The 19365-nt window shown below is 58.5% G+C and overlaps 1 pseudogene; it reads left to right on the forward strand.

Moving 5' to 3' along the window:
* Positions 1-1881: 1881 nt before the first annotated feature.
* Positions 1882-19365, forward strand: part of LOC117981023 (SH2B adapter protein 2-like) — a 34060-nt pseudogene continuing 16576 nt past the window's right edge.

Here is a 19365-nt window from a genome sequence, read left to right on the forward strand (position 1 = left end):
GAGAGGACAAGTAGCACCATCAAAAAGGGAAACCCATTCCTTTATTCAAAAACCACCCGGGGCCAGGCGCGGTGGCTCACACCTGTAATCCCAGCGCTTTGGGAGGCCGAGGCAGGTGGATCACTTGAGGTCAGGAGTTCGTGGCCAGCCTGGCCAACATGGTGAAACCCCGTCTCTACCAAAAAAATACAAAAATTAGCTGGGCTTGGTGGCGCATGCCTGTAATCCCAGCCACTCAGGAGGGTGAGGCAGGAGAATCGTTTGAACCCAGGAGGCGGAGGTTGCAGTGAGCTGAGATCGTGCCAGTGCACTCCAGCCTGGGAAACAGAGTGAGACTCCATCTCAAAAAAAAAAAAAACCACCTGTCGGGCTGTGGTTGGGTGTATGACGTGTCTTAGTCCACGTCAGTTCCTGGGGAATCTCTGCTTCCCTTTCTGTGCTCCCCTTTCCCATGGGCCCCCGCCTGCCAGGGGCTGCAAAGCCCGTGCCCATCAATCCCCCTGTGCACCAGCCTCGCATGGGAATCCCCCGAGACACAGGTTCTGGGCCACCTCACCTCCAGCCCAGCCTCAGATAGAGGAGCGCATTCTCTGGGTCTGGAGTGGGTGCATTAAGCCAGTCCAGCTGTCACAAGACTGGCTGCAAACCCAGGTCCCCCACTGCAGCCCACCAGGCCAGGGTCCCCTGTGCTACCTCTGTCTCCATTTTAGTTCTGAACAGTCTAAAGCGTGTGTATCCACGGGCCTTTCTTTGGGGTCCCAGTCCCAGCACCCCTCATCTCCCCCATGAGGACTTCTTCCAAGCCCCTCAAGCCTCCTGCCCTCAGGGACCCAGGATGGACCTTTCCTCCCTGACCCTCATTCCTATCCCCAGCGAGGTGACAGCTGCTCTTGGCCAACCACGCCCCCTCCACCCCCACAGCCACTTCTACATCTCCATCAGTTCCTCCTTGTGGGTCCGAGGCGCTCTGCTGCCGGCCCCTCCTCACTTCTTCCTCCCTGGGGATGGATCCAAGCTATTGTCCTGCCCATGGCTTCCCATCTCAGGACGCTCTCTGGCCGCTATCATCCCAGCAGTGGAGTTCAGCCCACTACTCTGAACCAGGTTAGTCCACCGCGGGGTCAGGCTCTCCCCTCTCCCGGGAGGGTGGAGACCACAACCAGGCCATGTATGGAGCTTCCCTTTCTCCCACGCTCGGGCACCCCCTCCTCCCCCTTCCCGGCCTCATTCATAGGTGTCCTGGTTCCCAACCAGGCGTGCAGGCCTGTGTGCAGCTCCGATCGAGGGCTGGCCCACTGCCGAAGCTTTCATTAAAGTGTCTGCTGGCCTGGTCCTGCGGAGGGAACAGAGCCGAGATGTGGGGCAGGGAAGGGGTCTGCCTGTCTTCCGTGCCCCCGTGGAGGGCAGCACCGGGGTTTTGGGCAGCAGGTGAAGGCTCTGTCCCCTCCACCTTCAACTCTGGAAGCCCCACCTTTCCATCCTTAAGAAGGGTTTGATAAAAACCCTTGTCTGTAAATTAGAGATGGGAAATGGCTCTGGGAAAAGTCAGAGGTCAGTTTGGGCCCGGGAGTGCGACAGATGGAGGCAGCTCCGGCTGGCAAGGAGACCAGGACAGAACTGCCAGAGGTGGGGGCAGGGGACAAGGAGGGAGATGAGGGGAGAAGACACCCAGGGGTCCCCCCCCTGCTATCTCCAGGAGCAAGACTACTCTCTTCTCTGAGCGGCCCTTTCCACACCTCTGCCCCCACCGAAGCCCTCCCTCCCCTCTCAGACCCCTTCCAGGCCTGCTGAGCCCCCTGCACCTCTTTCAGGAAGCCTCCCAGAGCCCCCGCGCCGTGCCGTCAGCACCAGGGGTCAGGCTACAAGTGCCCCGCAAAGCCCAGCGGGACTGTTTCCTCAGCCCCACTGGTCTCTGCCCTAACGCAGGCGAGTTCTGGAGCCAGGCAGGGGTGAGCAAGGTGCCAGGGTTGTGGCCCCTCATCGCCCCTCTATGATCTCTGACACCTCTCCGGGTGGCATCAGGCCCCATCACAGCGAAGGCTGAGTGGTGGGGGCACTGCGCTCAGGGGGGCCGTCCCGCCCTGTGGCCCGGGGGCGATTTCCCGCACCGGAGGGCTGCAGGGAGGGGGCGTGGTGGCGCCCTCGGGATTTATGAGAACCAGGCGTCGACTTCCTCCGTTGCGACATCCAGGCCTCCTCCAGGCTCCCATTGTCCCTGCTGCGGAGAGTCTGGCCACAGCGGCGGCTCCCGCGAAGCACCCGTCAGCGAGGGGCGCTTCGAGGGCGTCCGCGTCCCATACACCCGCCACGCAGGACATTCCCCCGGCCCCACGCTCCGCGCTCCCGGGGCCACCACCACCGCGGGCTCGAGGGGTGGCCTCCGCGAGGAGGAGTGGGAGTCCCGCGCCTGGCCTGGGGCCGGCTCGGCGACATGGGGACCCCCGCAAGGATGGGGCGACTCGGAGCCGGCTCCTAACCCCTCTCTCCGGGCCCCAGGACCGGGCAGTCTCGGCACCGCAGCTGCGGGGAGCCAGTAAGCAGCGGCGCGCTCCGCGGATGGCCGGGGGCGGGGCCTGAGCGGCGCAAGTGGGGGCGGGAGGGGGCGGGCGGGGGCGGGGTCAGGACGCGCGAAGGGGGGCGGGGCCGGGGCTCGCGGTGGGGGCGGGGGCGGGGCCGGGGCCGGGAGGCGCGCGCCTCGCGGGCGGGGGGCGCGCCGCGCGGGGCTGGGCTCGGAGCGCGCGGAGCTCGGCTGCCAGAGAGCCGCGCGGGGGACGCGCCGGGACCGCGAGGAGCGCACGACCCTTCGAGGCGGTGAACGAGGGAGGGAGCCCAGTCCGCCGCGGGCCATGAGCCACCGGGCCCGGGGAGCCCGGCCGCGGTCCGGGCAGCGCTCAGCCGGCGCCCCAGCCCGCTCGGCCGCAGCTGCGCGCCTGTAGGTATGGCCTCCTTATACCCAGTTCCTCGCTCCCTGGTCCTTCCCCCGGGACCCCTGTCTGTCCCCGGGGACGTGCGCTGTGTGCGCACCGCTGCCCGAAGGAGAGCGGCTGCACGCGCCTCGGTCCGCGCGTGTCGTCTTTGTGTGCGCGGGTGGGAGGGAGGAGGGCGCGCGAGGGAGGGGAGGCGCCCCCGGCTGGGATCTGCTCCCCGATCCCCATCCCGGACGGGGCGGGGAGCCGCTGGAGGGGCCGAGCCGCCTCTGGAGCAGCTGCGCCCCCGCCCCCTGCTAGGGCCCCGGCCGGGTAGTGGGGCGAGAGCAGCCGGGCCCTTAGAGGAGGGGTCTCTGGTTGGGGGAGGGGGTGCCCAGGTCTCTTCCCTACGCTGGGAGCGCTGGGAGGGGGCGTCAACCTAGAATGAGGGTGATGGCCACGGGATGGGATCGGGGAGGACCTCCTCCAGGCCACAGGCACGCCCTCCCTTTGGCCCAGGCCCCCCTTTCTCGACCCGCCCAGCCGGGGAGCTCCCCGGAGCCCCCGATTGCCGGGAGGATCGTGGAGGGTGCCCAAGAGGCCGGCGCCTTTAAGAAGGGGCGGGTTCGTGCCCTCCATTCAGGCCCTTGGGCCTCGGCCATTGATGAACCTGCGGGCAGCGCGGGCCGGAACCGCGCCAGCCCAGCGGGCTGAGGCCGGGCAGAGGCAGGGACGCATCCTGGCCCCCTGCAGCCCCGAAATGGGGGCCTTCAGGGAGGGAAGTCTGCAGTGACTGGAGCCTCTCAGGAGCCACGCAAGGCAGACCGGGCAGCCCCAGGCGAGACTCTGATCACGAATAAGCCAGGATCTACGTGCACTTAGAGCTAGTGCAAGGGAGAGCCTCAGGCTAGGCTGTCAGACCTGGGTGGAGCCCTACCAATGCCCCCGAGCCAACATCACCTACCCTGTAAAATGGGATGGTGCTGCCTGCCTCCTGGCTAAGGGACCGGCAACTCCCGGCAGGAATTGCGTCCCAGAGTCAGGTCCCTGGAGCTCCTCTGGGAGGACTGGGGGCAGGGGGTGTGGTTTCCCCAAGAGGTTTTGACTGCCTCTTGAGCTGAAGCCCCCCCTACTGTGTCCCACCTTGAACTCTCCCAACCTCTTCCCTCCTGGCCTCCCCGCTCCACGCAGGAAGAGGTTGGGAGAGTGACCTAGAACTTTTCAGCTCCAGGAGCTTTGGGAGAGGTCTGGTGGTGGCGGTGGTGGCACTTCTTTTAGGCTAGTGTGGATCAGGGCATTTTTGGGGGTCTCAGAGACAGTTTCCCACCAGCTACTTCCTTAGAGGTCTGTCCCACCAACATACAAGAACAGCCCCACCCCGTGGCAGGCCGGCTTCTGATGCTGCTTGGTTGAATGCTTCTAGGTAATCAAGGGTTAATGCACACGCTTTTCTTTTTACCCTTGTTGTGAAAAATCTGTCTAAAGTTTCTAAATCCCTCTTCCCTACTTAGCGTGAATCTCCTAGGGAGGACTTCTATACAAGTACCCAGGGGTGGGCTTCCCTTGGGGGTCTTGGAAGTGGGATCTCCACCCAAGTGATCCTGGGCCTCCCAGGGCTGAGCTTTTGGTTTCAAACTTACTTGTGCCAAGCTAAGGGCATCAGGGTCGCCGTTCGTGTCCTCTTTACAACAATCCTGTGGGTTTAGTGCTATTATTATCCCCACACACTTAGGGAGGGGAAGTGACTGGCCCAAAGTCCCGCAGTCAACAAGCCAGGCCTCCCAACCACTCCTCTCTGACAAGAGGCTGGCACTTCTTGCCCTGCCTACCCAGCCTGGGTTGCAGGGAATTGGGGGTTTAGGGGCTTCAGGCCTCCTGGCTGCTGTCTTCCTGGGGCTACGCTCATTCTTACTGTCCAAGTGAGGCCAGGGGACTGGTCAGAGCCCTGGGGCCTGGGGAGGTTTCTCTTCCCTGCTCACCTGGCTGGGTGCCGTTTTATGGCTATGCTCTGTCTAGGGGGATAGCAGGTGTGACCCCTCAACACGAGGTCACAGCCCACACCTGTTTGGGCAGAGCAAGGCAGGGCATCGCTGTGTGGGCGTGCAGCATCTTTTGGTTCCTCTGGGTGAAGCAGGGTTTGGGCCCCATTCTCCACATACTTCCGGGCCATCTGAGGGTAGCGCCCACCTGGGGGGTGGGGAGGACAGCCAGCCAGGAGCTCACGGTTCGGTGGAAGAGACAGGCCACAGCCATGTGGTGTGGTGGAGGGGCAGGGGGCAAGGGTGGAAGTGGGAAGAGGATCAAGGGGCGTTCCCGAGGCCTCTGTGGGCTTGGGGGCCTGCCTGCTATTGGGGCAGAACAGGGGAAGTAGGCAGTGCCCGGCTGGGTGCTGAGGCTCTGTGCAGAGGACAGGCAGGAGTTGGAGGAAGAGGATGTATTTGAACTTGGATGTGGTGAGTTTGAGGTACCTGGAGATCAGCCAGGCTGGGAGTTGAGCTCAGAGAAAGGCCCAGGGAAGCTTTATTAGCACCTGTAGTCTCCAGAGTTTGGGGATGCTCAGATCTTAGGGGTGCCACCAGAGGTCTCAGGAGGCACTGGTATGAGTGTCCTGGAAAAGCCAGAAGGCAGCTGGGTGGGATGAGTTGGTGAGGGACACTAAGGGGGTATCCTGCAGGTTTAGGGGGCTGGGCCAGGGCCCATGTGAGAGTTATGACACTGGGGGAGTGGAAGGGGCTGAGTGTCTCAGGCCAAGGCTGGAGATGGGAGGGGGGAACCTCTGCTCTGCAACCCCAGAAAGGCAGGGTGGGGTGGGAGTAACCAGGGCCAGTGCAGCTGGAACCAGCCCAGCCTGCCCTCCACCTGCAGAGCCCATCCAGGAACTATCCAGCACTGGGTGCTCCTGAAGGAGGCTGAGTCTGCCTCTTGAGCCCACAGGCCCTGGCTTAGCTTGTTGTCCTGGCCCCCACTCCCTGCTTATCTGACCCGCACTTCCTGCAGAGCCCAGCTGTGGATTCCCCCGCCCCCCCACCCAGCCGCTCAGAGTGCCCCATCCTCTAAAGGTGGTCATTTCCTTTCGTGAAACAGGGATTCAGTCTTCCCACTCTGCCCTTGGAAGCGGAGTTCCCCAGAAACAGGTCTCAGAAAGGGACCAGCCTGGAACTTGGCTCCATACCCCTTTTTTTAAATTATTTTTTTGAGACAGAGTCTTGCTCTGTCGACCAGGCTGGAGTGCAGTGGCGTGCAATCTCAGCTCCCTGCAACCTCCACCTCCGGGGTTCAAGGAATTCTCATGCCTCAGCCTTCTGAGTAGCTGGGGTTACAGGTGTGCACCACCACGCCTGGCTAATTTTTGTATTTTTAGTAGAGACGGGGTTTCATCATGTTGGCCAGGATGGTCTCAATCTCTTGACCTCCTGATCCACCCACCTCGGCCTCCAAAGTGCTGAGATTACAGGCATGCTCCACCGCACATGGCAGTCTTGAGTTTTGGAAATGACTGGGCTCCTGGGAGGAGAACAGACTTTAGAGGAAGTAAGATCAGGATCCCGGGGACCATAAAGCAGCTGCTGGAGTGCTGCATGCAGGAAAAATAGTTATGTGAATCCCAGGACGGCAGCCTGGACCTGGAGGAAGGAGCTGAGTCCTCGGTATATTTCAAAGGTCCAGCCAGCAGGATTCCATGTGATTTCTTCCTTTCTACCGGGCTTTGGGGAACATCAGAAGAGGTCACTGAGGAAGTGAGGTCACCAGAGGCTCATGGGGACCCCACTTGAAAGCATCCATCATCCCAGCCTCTTCTGTCAGCCCCAGGAATGACCCTGAGGTCCCTGAGACTACTATTTGGGGAGAGAATGAATGCAGGACTGCCCCTTCTGCAGACACCACCTCCTGCCTCCCCAGTTGTCTTTCTCTTATTTTTTGCAGTCTCCCTCTGTCGCCCAGGTGGGAGTGCAGTGGCGCAATCTCGGCTCACTGCAACTTCTGCCTCCTGGGTTCAAGTGATTTTCCTGCCTTAGCCTCCGGAGTGGCTAGGACTACAGGCGTGTGCCACCACTCCTGGCTAATTTTTGTATTTTTACTGCAACCTCCGCCTCTTGGGCTCAAGCAGTTCTCCTACCTCAGCCTTTCGATGGCTAGGGTTACAGCGTGCACCACCACACCCGGCTAACCAGCTAATTTTTGTATTTTTAGTAGAAACGGGGTTTCACCATGTTGGCCAGGCTGATCTCGAACTCCCAACCTCAGGTGATCCACGCACCTCGGCCTCCCAAAGTGCTGGGATTACAGGCGTGGGCCACCGCGCCCGGCCCCAGTTGTCTTTCTCTTTACACACATCCATGCTGCTTGGAATGGCTGCCTGCTGTAGTCCCACAACACACACGTGTGCATGTACACACACACCCACACAGCCCCAGAGAGTCCTAGGGGAGCTGGAAGGAGGGGACAGGTGGGCGCATTGATCACAGGCCTGAAAGTCACTGCGCGCTCTTCTCGCCCGCAGCCGCAGGTGGCTGCGATGGGACGGAAGCCATGAATGGTGCCGGCCCTGGCCCCGCTGCAGCCGCCCCGGTCCCGGTCCCGGTCCCGGACTGGCGGCAGTTCTGCGAGCTGCATGCGCAGGCGGCCGCTGTGGACTTTGCGCACAAGTTCTGCCGTTTCCTGCGGGACAACCCAGCTTACGACACGCCCGACGCCGGCGCCTCCTTCTCCCCCGACTTCGCCGCCAACTTCCTGGACGTCTTCGGCGAGGAGGTGCGCCGCGTGCTGCTGGTTGGACCGACGACTCGGGGCGCGGCCGTGAGCGCGGAGGCCATGAAGCCGGAGCTCGCGGACACCTCTGCACTCAAGGCGGCGCCCTACGGCCACTCGCGGAGCTCGGAGGACGTGTCCACGCACGCGGCCACCAAGGCCCGCGTTCGCAAGGGCTTCTCGCTGCGCAACATGAGCCTGTGCGTGGTGGACGGCGTGCGCGACATGTGGCACCTGCGCGACATGTGGCACCTGCGCGCCTCGCCCGAGCCCGACGGGGCAGCTGCCCCGCGCACCGCCGAGCCCCGCGACAAGTGGATGCGGCGCCTGAGGCTGTCGTGGACGCTGGCTGCCAAGGTGGAGCTGGTGGACATTCAACGCGAGGGGGCGCTGCGCTTCATGGTGGCCGACGACGCGGTCGCGGGCTCCGGGGGCTCGGCTCAGTGGCAGAAGTGCCGCCTGCTCCTGCGCAGGGCTGTGGCCGAGGAAGCTTCCGCCTGGAGTTCTTCGTGCCGCCCAAGGTGAGTTACCCCCTAATCCCACCTCCTGGGGGGACCAGAGGAGGCGCCTGGGCAGCAGCTGAGGGTGCCAGGGACTGCCTTTGGGGACCGCGTGGTCTAATCTGGTTGACAGGGTGAAGTATTTGGTGCCAGGACCCTGGGAGGTGGGCCTGTCATGCCTTTTGAACAGGTCACCCCTTCAACCCCGGTTCTTCCTTTGTGAGGAAGGGTCCTCTGGCTACACCAAAGGGTTCTGGAGCACTAATTTTTTCTTTTTGTGTGTGTGTGTGTGTCCGTGTGTGTGTGTGTCCGTGTGTGTGTGTGTGTCCGTGTGTGTGTGTGTGTGTGTGTCCCTCTGTCACCCAGGCTGGAGTGCAGTGCTACGAACTCGGCTCACTGCAACCTCTGCCTCCCAGGCTCAAGGGATTCTCCTGCCTCAGCTTCCCAAGTAGCTGGGATTTACAGGCACCCACCACGATGCCCGGCTAATTTTTGTATTTTAAGGAGAGACAGGGTTTTGCCATGTTGGCCAGGCTGATCCTGAACTCCTTACCTCAAGTGATCTGCTTGCCTCAGCCTCCCAGTGGTGGGATTACAGTCGTGAGCCACCATGTCCAGCCTTTCTTTCCTTTTTGTTTTGAGACAGGGGCCGTCACTCAGGCTGGAATGCAGTGGTACAATCATGGCTCACTGCAGCCTTCACCTCCCAGGCTCAAGCAGTCCTTTCTTAGCATCCCAAGTAGCTGGGACCACACACACCGCCACTCCCAGCTAATGTTTTTTATTTTTCGTAAAGACGGGATCTGACTATGTTGCTCAAGTGGTCTGGAACTCCTGAGCTCAAGAGATCCTCCGCCACCTTGGCCTCCCAAAGTGCTGGGATTACAAGCATGAGCCACTGTGCCCAGCCCAGGGCACCGTTCTTGATGTTGTTCAAGAGCCCGGCTACCTGCCCTCCTCTCCTGCAGCCCAAGGGTGCCTGGCACCTCCCAGAGCCGAGGCCTGCAGGGATGAGGGCAGGAGTGACCGAGCACATTCGCAGAGGGCTCCCTGGGAGGTCTGTGTCTGACTCCATGGGGCTCTGCTCTTCCCCAGCTCAGCTGCCAGACTCCAGCCCAGCCCCTGCCCAGGGGGTCCTTTTCTGGCCAGGGGGACGCCAGGCTTCTTTCTGGCTGTCACCAACATTGTTGCTCACTGGCATGCACTGACCCTTCCCCTCTTAGGGGCTGGCCATCAGGTCCCTGGCAGTAGTGTCACATCTTCTCCAAGGTGGCCCCCCTGCTTTGGAAAGTGGGAATAGCTGTAACAATAGTGCCCACCCTCTGAGAGCCCACAGTGTGTCCAGACCCCAGCCTGGTGGGCATCTGCACAGACACACTGTCATCCTCTGGGTACCCCACCCCGGCGAGGTGAGCACATGGTCCCCAGATTACAGAAGAGAGCGCAGACAGATGCTCAGAGAGGGAAGTGTGGCCTGCCCAACGTCACCCAGCTGGCGGGTGCCAGAGCTGGTCTAACATGGCAGGGCATGGTGGCACGCACCTGTAGTCCAAGCTACTTGGGAGGCTGAGGCAGGAGAATCGCTTGAACCCAAGAGGCAGAGGTTGCAGTGAGCCAAGACTGCACCACTGCCCTCTAAGCTAGGCGACAGAGTGAGACCCTATCTCAAAAAACCAAACCAAACCAAAACAAAAAACTGGGGGCCAAGCGCGGTGGCTCATGCCTGTAATCCCAGCACTTTGGGAGGCCGAGGCAGGCGGATCACCTGAGGTCAGGGGTTCGTGACCAGCCTGACCAACATGGAGAAACCCCGTCTCTAATAAAAATACAGGATTACATGCCTGTAATCCCAGCTACTTGGGAGGCTGAGGCAGGAGAATCACTTCAATCCAGGAGGCAGAGATTGTGGTAAGCCGAGATCACGCCATTGCACTCCAGCCTGGGCAGCAAGAGTGAAACTCCGTCTCAAAAAAAAAAAAAATCTGATCTAATGATACCTGCCACCCTGGTGGTCCCAAGAACAAAAGGAACATGGAAGTGGAGGTCCTTGGGCACTGAGAGGTTTAGGCAGGGGGAGGTTTTGCTGGGGCAGCAGCCGACAGCACCCCCAGGGACCACCGGGGACCCCACACCCACCTCCCGCATCAGGGCCCACTCTGTCCCTGGGTGCTCTCTGAGTCACCCGCCGCTTCTTGGCTCTCTCTCCATCTCTCAGTCTGCTGGGGTGCAGGGGTGTGGGCTCCCCAAGGCTCATTGCCCATGAGCCACATGGGCCCTGGAAAAGTGACTTCCCGGGGACACAGCTACTCTCTGAAGAGCTTTTTCCCCAGGTCCCAGCACCCCTACACTTCCCTAGGGCTTTTTTCCTGCCCAGGCCCCTGCCTTTAATTCCCTGGGAGAAATCCTAGACCCCTAAGCCCGACTCCACTCCTTGTCAGAAAGGGAAACCAAGGCCCAGTGACGGGTGGGGTGGGGCTTACCCGGGGTCACCCAGAGGGCAGGGACAGAAGCCCAGGGCTCCAGTGCCTTGGGCCTGAGTGACAGTCACAGCTGCCCTTCTGTAAATAGCAGCGTCTGCTGCCCTCGGAGAAGGGGAAGGAGCAGCTGGTGCCCGCCCCCGCCCCACTCCACCGCTTAGTCCCAGCAGAGCCCACTAATTTTGCTGCTGGCAGAGGGCAGCGTTCCTGCAGGGTCACTGGGCCCTTCCCCTCCTTTGTGTCATGCAAAGGTGGGGGCATTTGTGGGTATTCAGGAGTCATTCCCATGGGAGGGCAGCTCCTACCATGCTAAGAACTTGGTTGAGTTTCCCAAATGTGTCTGGTCCCAGGAGACAGGCTCCCAGGGTGAGTGAGCCCCCTGGGATGCCCTGAATGATACCCCCACTGCCTCTGCACCCACCCACGGTCCAGATCTCTTGCCTCCAAGAGGCCTAGATGCACCCTTGGAGCAGTCAGGAGCTCGGGGCCTGCAGGCTCAGAAGCCATTGCCTGGCACCTTAGATTTCCCTCTCACACAACCTTTGAGGTGCCAGCCCTGGTGAGTCAGGTCTCTGGCTTCCTGCCTCCTCACCCCTGCAGGAAGAGCCTCCTGAACTCCAGGTCCCCTCATTGCCCTATGCCAGGCCAAGCCCTGGGGACCCAAGGAACAATGAGGCCGGCCCCCCGCCATTAGGGAAACCACTGGGAAACCTGGTATTTTCAAGATGCTTGCAAATCTTACTGGGGTGAGCCCCGGAGGAAAAGCTTGGGCTACCTAAGTGTTCACCAGGTGGCCAGCACCCTGGAACAGCACTTTTGGAGGTTCAAGCTCTGTGGGCAAAGGCCTGGAGTTGTAAAACAAGTTGACCATTCAGGCATGTGGGCACAGTGAGTTGTGGCTGGAGCAGGTGGGAGGAAGCTGGACCAGGACTGATGGACCTCAGATTCCAAACTGGGGAACCACAGCATCTCTGGCCAGCAGGATACCTGCTGAAGCTTCCAGTCCAGGCCTCCACTGCAGGCCTCTGTCTGCTCTGTCCCCAGCCCCGCTGGCCGGCACGATGGCCACACACCAGGGTTAGCCAGGCCCCGTTCATGCTCCAAGCCTAGCCCTGCACCCACTGGACAGGGGCCAGTTCTTCCTGGAATTCCCATCTGCCTGCCCATCAAATGTGTGGCCTTTCCATTTCCTCCTAAGAAAGTTCCTGTCCTGGAGACAGCCCTGCTGGGAATCTCACTCAGGCCAGCCCCAAGGGGGCCTCAGGCTCACGGCAGGGAGCTTTGAGGCAGAGCGAGTGGGGCCAGGCACAGAGTGGTGGTCCCACAGAGCCCTGCCAGCTCACCTTGGATCAACCCTGCCCGCAGCGTTGTTGGGAACACTGGTCCCTTTTACTCACTCCAGGAAACAGTGAGCCCCGTTCTGAGTCGGGGGCTCCAGGCCCTGCTCTGGAAGGTCGGGTCTGTAGTAGGAGACCAGCATTTTTTCTTTAAGCAACCAAGTTTTAAGACCCATCATTTTTTATTTTTTTACTTTATTTTATTTTATATTTTGAGACAGGGTGTGACTCTGTCGCCCAGGCTGGAGTGCAGTGGTGCAATCTCAGCTCACTGCAACCTCCGCCTCCCGGGTTCAAGTGATTCTCGTGCCTCAGCCTCCCAAGTAGCTGGGATTACAGGCACGCACCACCACGCCTGGCTAATTTTTGTATTTCTAGTAGAGATGGGGTTTCATCATGTTGCCCAGGCTGGTCTGGAATTCCTGACCTCAAGTCATCCTCCTCGGCCTCCCAAAGTGCTGAAATTACAGGTGTGAGCCACCACACCCAGCCAAGACCAGCATTTTTTAAAACGTGAACTAGAAGAGAATAGAAAATATCACACTCTGTCACACACAGGAAGGGTAACTATTGTCTGGTGAGATGTTTGTTTCAGAGATATTTTTACCTGCTTATGTGTGTATTGGGCCCCAGTGTTAAATGTATTTCTCACAATGGGTCAAGGTCAAAAATAAGAAAACCACAGATCTCATGGGTGCATTGGGCAGAGGGCAGCCCAGGTGGGGTTCTCTCCTCAGGGCTTGGAGGTGGGAGGCTCAGATGTCAATTCTGGTTCTGTCCTGGACTTGCAAGGTGACTATAGGAGGAGGTCCTTTTTTTTTTTTTCTTTTTTTTTTTGAGGCATCGTCTCATTCTATCACCCAGGTGGGGGTATAGTGGTGCCATCATAGCTCACTGCAGCCTCGACCTCCCCTGATCAAGCGATCCTTCCACCTTAGCTTCCCAAATAGCTGGAACTACAGGCACGCATGCCACCACACTCGGCTAAGTTTTTTGGTCTCTTTTTGTTTCCTTTTTCTTCTGTGAAACGGAGTTTCATTCTTGTCACCCAGGCTGGAGTGCAATGGCGCAATCTCAGCTCACCGCAACCTCCGCCTCCTGGGTTCAAGCGATTCTCCTGCCTCAGCCTCCCAGATAGCTGGGACTACAGGCATGCACCACCACGCCTGGCTAATTTTGTATATTTTTTAGTAGAGATGGGGTTTCTCCATGTTGGTCAGGCTGGTCTCAAACTCCTGACTTCAGATGATCCGCCCGCCTCGGCCTCCCAAAGTGCTGGGATTACAGGCGTGAGCCACCGCACCCAGCCCATTTTTTGGTCTCGAGTAAAGATAAGGTCTTGCTATGTTGTCCAGGCTGTCCTTGAACTACTGGACTCAGGCCATCCTCCTGCCTCGGCCTCCCAAAGTGCTAGGATTACAGGCATGAGCCACCATGCCTAGCCAGGAAAAATTTCTTTCTTGTTTCAAAGAAATGCCTTCCTCAGCTTCCCCCTCTGTGAAATGGGGATTGGGATACCTCTGTACCAGGACGGCTGTGGCAGTCTATATGAGGGCCACTCTAACGCCTGGCAGCGGGCAGGGGATGGAAAGGGTGTCGGGAAGTGCTGGGGCCACTCACTGTCCTTTTTCTGGCCCCCAGGCCTCCAGGCCCAAGGTCAGCATCCCACTGTCAGCCATCATTGAGGTCCGCATCACAATGCCCCTGGAAATGCCAGAGAAGGATAACACATTCGTCCTCAAGGTGAGGTCACACCCCTAACCTCAGAGATCCTCCGGCTGCCCCAGGCCACCTTCCCTTTAGGTGCTACAGCTCCCTAGGGGAGCGAGGGGAAGGAGCCTAAGGCAGGACAGTAGTGGGAGGGAGCCCTGGTGTGGGGGGTTCCCAGACCCTATGACAGATGCCTAGCACATAGCTAAGACTTGAGTCTGGGCTCCACAGCCAGGTGCCTCGGGCGTCGCCCAACATCTGGGCCCCTTGCTCCCATTTACCCCTGGGCCTGGGCGAAGCTCATCAGTTTCACTTCCTGCCCTCCCTTCCCCCACTGGAGCTAGCACACACCCACCTCACTGGTGGCCAGCCGCCAGCAGTTATGCAAATGTTCCTGTCCCAGGGCACTGGAGTGTGGGAACTGGGCGGTCTCCCACAGAGGGCACAAAGGCATCAAGGGTGGGCGGGGAGGCACCCCGGTGGGTCTAGGGGCAGCCCAGCCTTTCCCAGGCCCCACACCGCTGCCAGGGTGGCCTGCAGGGGTTTCTGAGGACACGGCTCCAGGCTGCCAGAGCTGTGGTCCCTGGGCCTCCGCAAAGGATCAGAGGATGTTGGTGAAGCAATGTCCCCGGGGAGGCCTGGTCCCACCCACTCATCCTGCATGAAGCACCCACCCTCTTCTCCCAGCTTCTGGTTGTGTTTGTGTTTCTGCCCGTTCTCATTTGTTTAGTCACAGACTCACTTATTCATTTAGCGAGTGTTTACCAACCCTGGACCCTGAGTCATCCAGGCTGGGGGCTGGGGACACAGCCCCTGCCCACCTGGTACCCTCTAAACTGCTGATCATGCATGACAGCCTTGAGGCAGAGGGGCTCACCTGCCTCAGTTTCCCCATCTGTTCAGAGCGGGATTAAAGGCAGTCTCTGAGAACCCTCCCAGCTCTGTCATCCTGGGAGCCCAACAACTACATTTTTTTTGTTTTTTTTTTCTTTGTTTGGAGATGAGTCCCACTCTGTCACCCAGGTTGGAGCGCAATGGCGCGATCTCGGCTCACTACAACCTCCTCCTCCCGGGCTCAGGTGATCCTTCCATCTCAGCCTCTTGAGTAGCTGGGACCAAAGGCACACGCCACCATGCTTGGCTAATTTCTGTATTTTTGGTAGAGACAGCATTTCACCATGTTGCCCAGGCTGGTCTCGAACTCCTGAGCTCAGGAGATCTGCCCTCCTCAGCCTCTCAAAGTGCTGGGATTACAGGCGTGAGCCACCACGCCCGGCCCAACAACTGCATTTTGACAAGAGGCACACCACCGGAAGCCAACAGCACGGGACCTGGGTGTCCCAGAGACCTGGGTTCAGGCCCTGGCCCTGCCACTGGCTGCTGTGTGACTTTGAGCAAGTTCCTTGGCCTCCCTGAACCTTGGTCTTCTCATCTATAAAATGGGGGAAATGGCTCCTCTCCCTCACAGGGCCGTTGGGAGGAGTTGAGCAGAATGCAGGGTTATGCTCTGGGCCTGGCCCCAGCAGGGATGTCTCCTGCCCTCTTCCCCTTCAGAGGCTTCGTATCTGAAGCGCATGGCCATGCTGGTAGAACTCCAGGCACTAAGACATGCAAGCCCCCCTACTCAGTGTGCTTGGCCAGCCTGTCTCTCCACTCAACTTGAACCCCACCCCTGGGGTGCCAGGGCATGGGTTGGGGATGCTGGGCCACCCATCCCTCCCCCTGCCAGCATGGCCTCCTCAGAGGCTGCGTCTCTAAGGCAGAGGAGCTGAGATCAGTGGGGTGGGACATATCCCCAGTGGGGAGGCCCAGAAGGGAGGGAATACAGAGTGTGAGCTGCAGGCTCACAGAGTGTGAGCTGGGTCCCTGGCCTGAGTTCCAGGTGGTGCCCGACGGTGACCCCACTTTCTTTCCTGCTGCTCATGCCCTTGAGCCCTGCTGTGGGAGAGGGGGATCAGCCATTTGAGCCACTCTGACCCTATGTCCTGTGGTCTGGAGCCCATCTGCTGACCGTGTTCTGCACTCCCGGCCACCTTCCTCCCCAGGTAGAGGATGGAGCCGAATACATCTTGGAGACCATCGACTCTCTGCAGAAGCACTCGTGGGTAGCTGACATCCAGGGCTGCGTGGACCCCGGGTGAGTGTCCAAGTGGCCCGAGGATGGGTGGACAGGCTGGGTATATCCTTGGTCCAGCCTTCACCAGGAGCAGCTTCCTAGCAGGGCGGGAGCTCAGCTTGAGAAATGAGCAATTCAATGCGATTCAGGTTGGTGCCAGCCAGGATCACCCTCCTTAAAATACCCCCTACCTCCAATCGCCAGCAGACTCTGTGAGGCCTGCTCTATGGGGCCAGGGCCTGGGGACCTGGAAGGAAGTTGGACCAGGTCTTGTCTTCACCCCAAGAGAGCCTCAGAGCACTGGGAGTTGGGCAGAGATGGCAGTGAGTCCCCAGAGGGCTGGGGGCCTGGTGCAGTGGCTCACATCTGTGACCCCAACACTTTGGGAGGCCCAGCTGGGAGGACCGCTTGAGCCAGGAGTTCAAGACTAGCCTGGGCAACATAGCCAGACCCTCTCTCTCTCTCTTTTTTTTTTTTTGAGACAGGGTTTTGCTCTGTTGCCCAGGCTGGAGTGCAGTGGTGTGATCTTGGCTCACTGCAATCTCCGCCTCCCAGGTTCAAGCAATTTTCCTGCCTCAGCCTCCTAAGTAGCTGTGATTACAGGCACCCACTACCATGCCCAGCTAATTTTTATATTTTTAGTAGAGACGGGGTTTCATCATGTTGGCCAGGCTGGTCTCGAACTCCAGACCTCAAGTGATCCGCCCAACTCAGCCTCCCGAAGTGCTGGGATTACCGGCATGAGCCACTGTGCCCAGCCAACCCTGTCTCTTAAAATAAAAAAAAAAATAGAAAGAGCTGGAGAGAGGCTCCTAACCCAGGCCTGGGCTCAGGTCAGGGAAGAGTTGCTGTTAGGCATGCTCACCTAACCCGAGGCTTAAATAAAGAGTGGACCAATGCCAGGCAGAGGAGGATGGGAGAGGGCAGAGAGAAAAGCCCAGCAAAAAGAGTGGAAATGGAACTGGGCATGGTGGCATGCATCTGTTATCCCAGCTACTCAGGAGGCTGAGGCTGGAGGATCACTTGAGCCCAGGAGTTGGAGGCTGCAGTGATCTAGGATTGTGCCACTGCACTCCAGCCTGGGCAACAGAGCAAGACCCTAACTCTTAAAAAATAATAATAAAAATTTGGCCGGGGCCAGGCACAGTGGCTCATGCCCGCAGTCCCAGCACTTTGGGAGGCCGAGGCAGGCGGATCACCTGAGGTCAAGAGTTTGAGACCAGCCTGGCCAACATGGTGAAAACCCATCTCTACTAAAAATACAAAAATTAGCCAGGCATCGTGGCGGGCATCTGTAATCCCAGCTACTCGAGAGGCTGAGGCAGGAGAATTGCTTGAACCCGGGAGGCAGAGGTTGCAGTGAGCTGAGACTGTGCCATTGCACTCCAGTCTGAGCGACAGAGCAAGACTCTGTCTCAAAATAATAATAATAATTTTAAAAGGTGTGCAAGTGTACAAGCACCTGGGACTCGCAGGGAACATCAAGGCCTTTGGGGTAGCCAGTGAGGAGGAGATTTTGATGAGAGCTCAGGAAACGGTTAGGTCAGGGACAATGGGAGCCATGGCAGGTAATAGGCAGAGGGCAGTTACGGTCAGCTGTGAACAGGAAGAGCAGCAAGAAGGTTGGCTCCACCATCCAGGAGAGATGCCAGGCCAGGAGTAGGAGGGATAGGCAGCCCGACAGGCTGAGCAATTGACAGCAGCTCTGCTGGCTAATGGGGTGAGCCAAGCCCCGGGGGGAAGGGCCGCTGCTTTCTAATTAACAGCTTCATTTAAAGAAACACAATTAAGGTCCTGGGCGCCTCCCAGGCCCTGATCCACAAAGTGATTGTAATCCCTCCTCCACCACCCTCCGGACCATCTGCTCTGCAAACTCTTTCCCCAGCCGCTGTGAAGGTGAACCTCACTTAGTGGAATTTTCGAGCTGGCAGGGTCCCAGACACCTCACGTCACAAATCGGGAGAGAAACCTTCCCACCCTCTGAGGGTCTCCACGGGATCCCAGGAGGAGCCCAGCCCCTCAGGGATAGTGGGCAGGGATCATGGGCCCTCAGTGGGGACTGTCCACTCAGTGGTATCCGGGCCAAGAGAGAGCCTTCCCCTTGGCTTTCTGAAGTTTCAGTGGAAAATCAATTTGCAAATGGCAGATAAATGAGAGAAAAGGCATACAAATTTATTTATTTATTTTTATTTTATTTTATTATTTTATTTTTTAGAGGTAAGGTCTTGCTCTGTGGCCCAGGCTGGAGTACAGTGGTGCAATCAAGCTCACTGCAGCCTCGACCTCCTGGGCTCGACTGATCTGCCTGCCTCAGCCTCCCAAGTAACTGGGACTGTAGGCACATGCCACGATGACTGGCTTAATTTTTTTTTTTTTTTTGAGATGGAGTCTCGCTCCATCATCCGGCTGGAATGTAATGGCACAATCTCAGCTCACTGCAACCTTCACCTCCCAGGTTCAAGCAATTCTCCTGCCTCAGCCTCCCAAGTAGCTGAGATTACAGGCACCTGCCAACAAGCCCAGCTAATTTTTGTATTTTTAGCAGAGACGGGGTTTCCCCATGGTGGTCAGGCTCATCTCGAACTCTTGACCTCAGGTGATCTGACAACCTCATCATCCCAAAGTGCTGGGATTACAGGCGTGAGCCACTGCAACTGGCCTTTTTTTTTCTTCTTTTTTTTTTAGAGACAGGATCGGGATCGTGCTATGTTGCCCAGGCTGGTCTTGAATTCCTGGGTTCAAGAGACCCGCCTGCCTCAGCCTCCCAAAGCACTGGGATTACAGGCATGAGCCACAGTGCTTAGCTGCACAAGGCAGATTAATAGGAGACAAGGCGTGTAAATTTATTTAACGTGTATACATAGGAGCCTTCAGAATGAAGACTCAAAGATACAGGGGAGGGCCGGGCGTGGTGGTGCACGCCTGTAATCCCAGCACTTTGGGAGGCTGAGGCAGGCACATCACTTGAGGTCAGGAGTTCGAGACCAGCCTGGCCAACATGGGGAAACCCCATCTCTACTAAAAATACAAACATTAGCTGGAGGTGGTGGCGGGCCCGCTGTGATCCCAGCTACTCGGGAGGCTGAGACAGGAGAATTGCTTGAACCTGGGAGGCGGAGGTTGCAGTGAGCTGAGATTGCACCACTGAACTCCACTGGGTGACAGAATGAGACTCAGTCTAAAAAAAAAAAAAAAAAAAAGCCCAGGCATGGTGGCTCATGCCGGTAATCCCAGTACTTTGGGAGGCCGAGGCAGGCAGATCACGAGGTCAGGAGTTTGAGACCAGCTTGGCCAACATGGTGAAAGCTCATCTCTACTAAAAATACAAAAATTAGCTGGGCCTGGTGGTGGCATGCGCCTGTAATCCCAGCTACTTGGGAGGCTGAGGCAGGAGAATCACTTGAACCTGGGAGGCAGAGGTTGCAGTGAGCCGAGATCACGCCACTGCACTCCAGCCTGGGCAACAGAGGGAGACTCTGTCTCAAAAAAAAGATACAGGGAAATGGTCCATTTTTATGCTTAGGTTCAGCAAAGTATGGACAGCAGTGTAGAAAGAGGATTGGACACAAA

This window comes from Pan paniscus, chromosome 6 (genome assembly GCF_029289425.2).
Source record: "Pan paniscus chromosome 6, NHGRI_mPanPan1-v2.0_pri, whole genome shotgun sequence".
Taxonomy (NCBI): domain Eukaryota; kingdom Metazoa; phylum Chordata; class Mammalia; order Primates; family Hominidae; genus Pan; species Pan paniscus.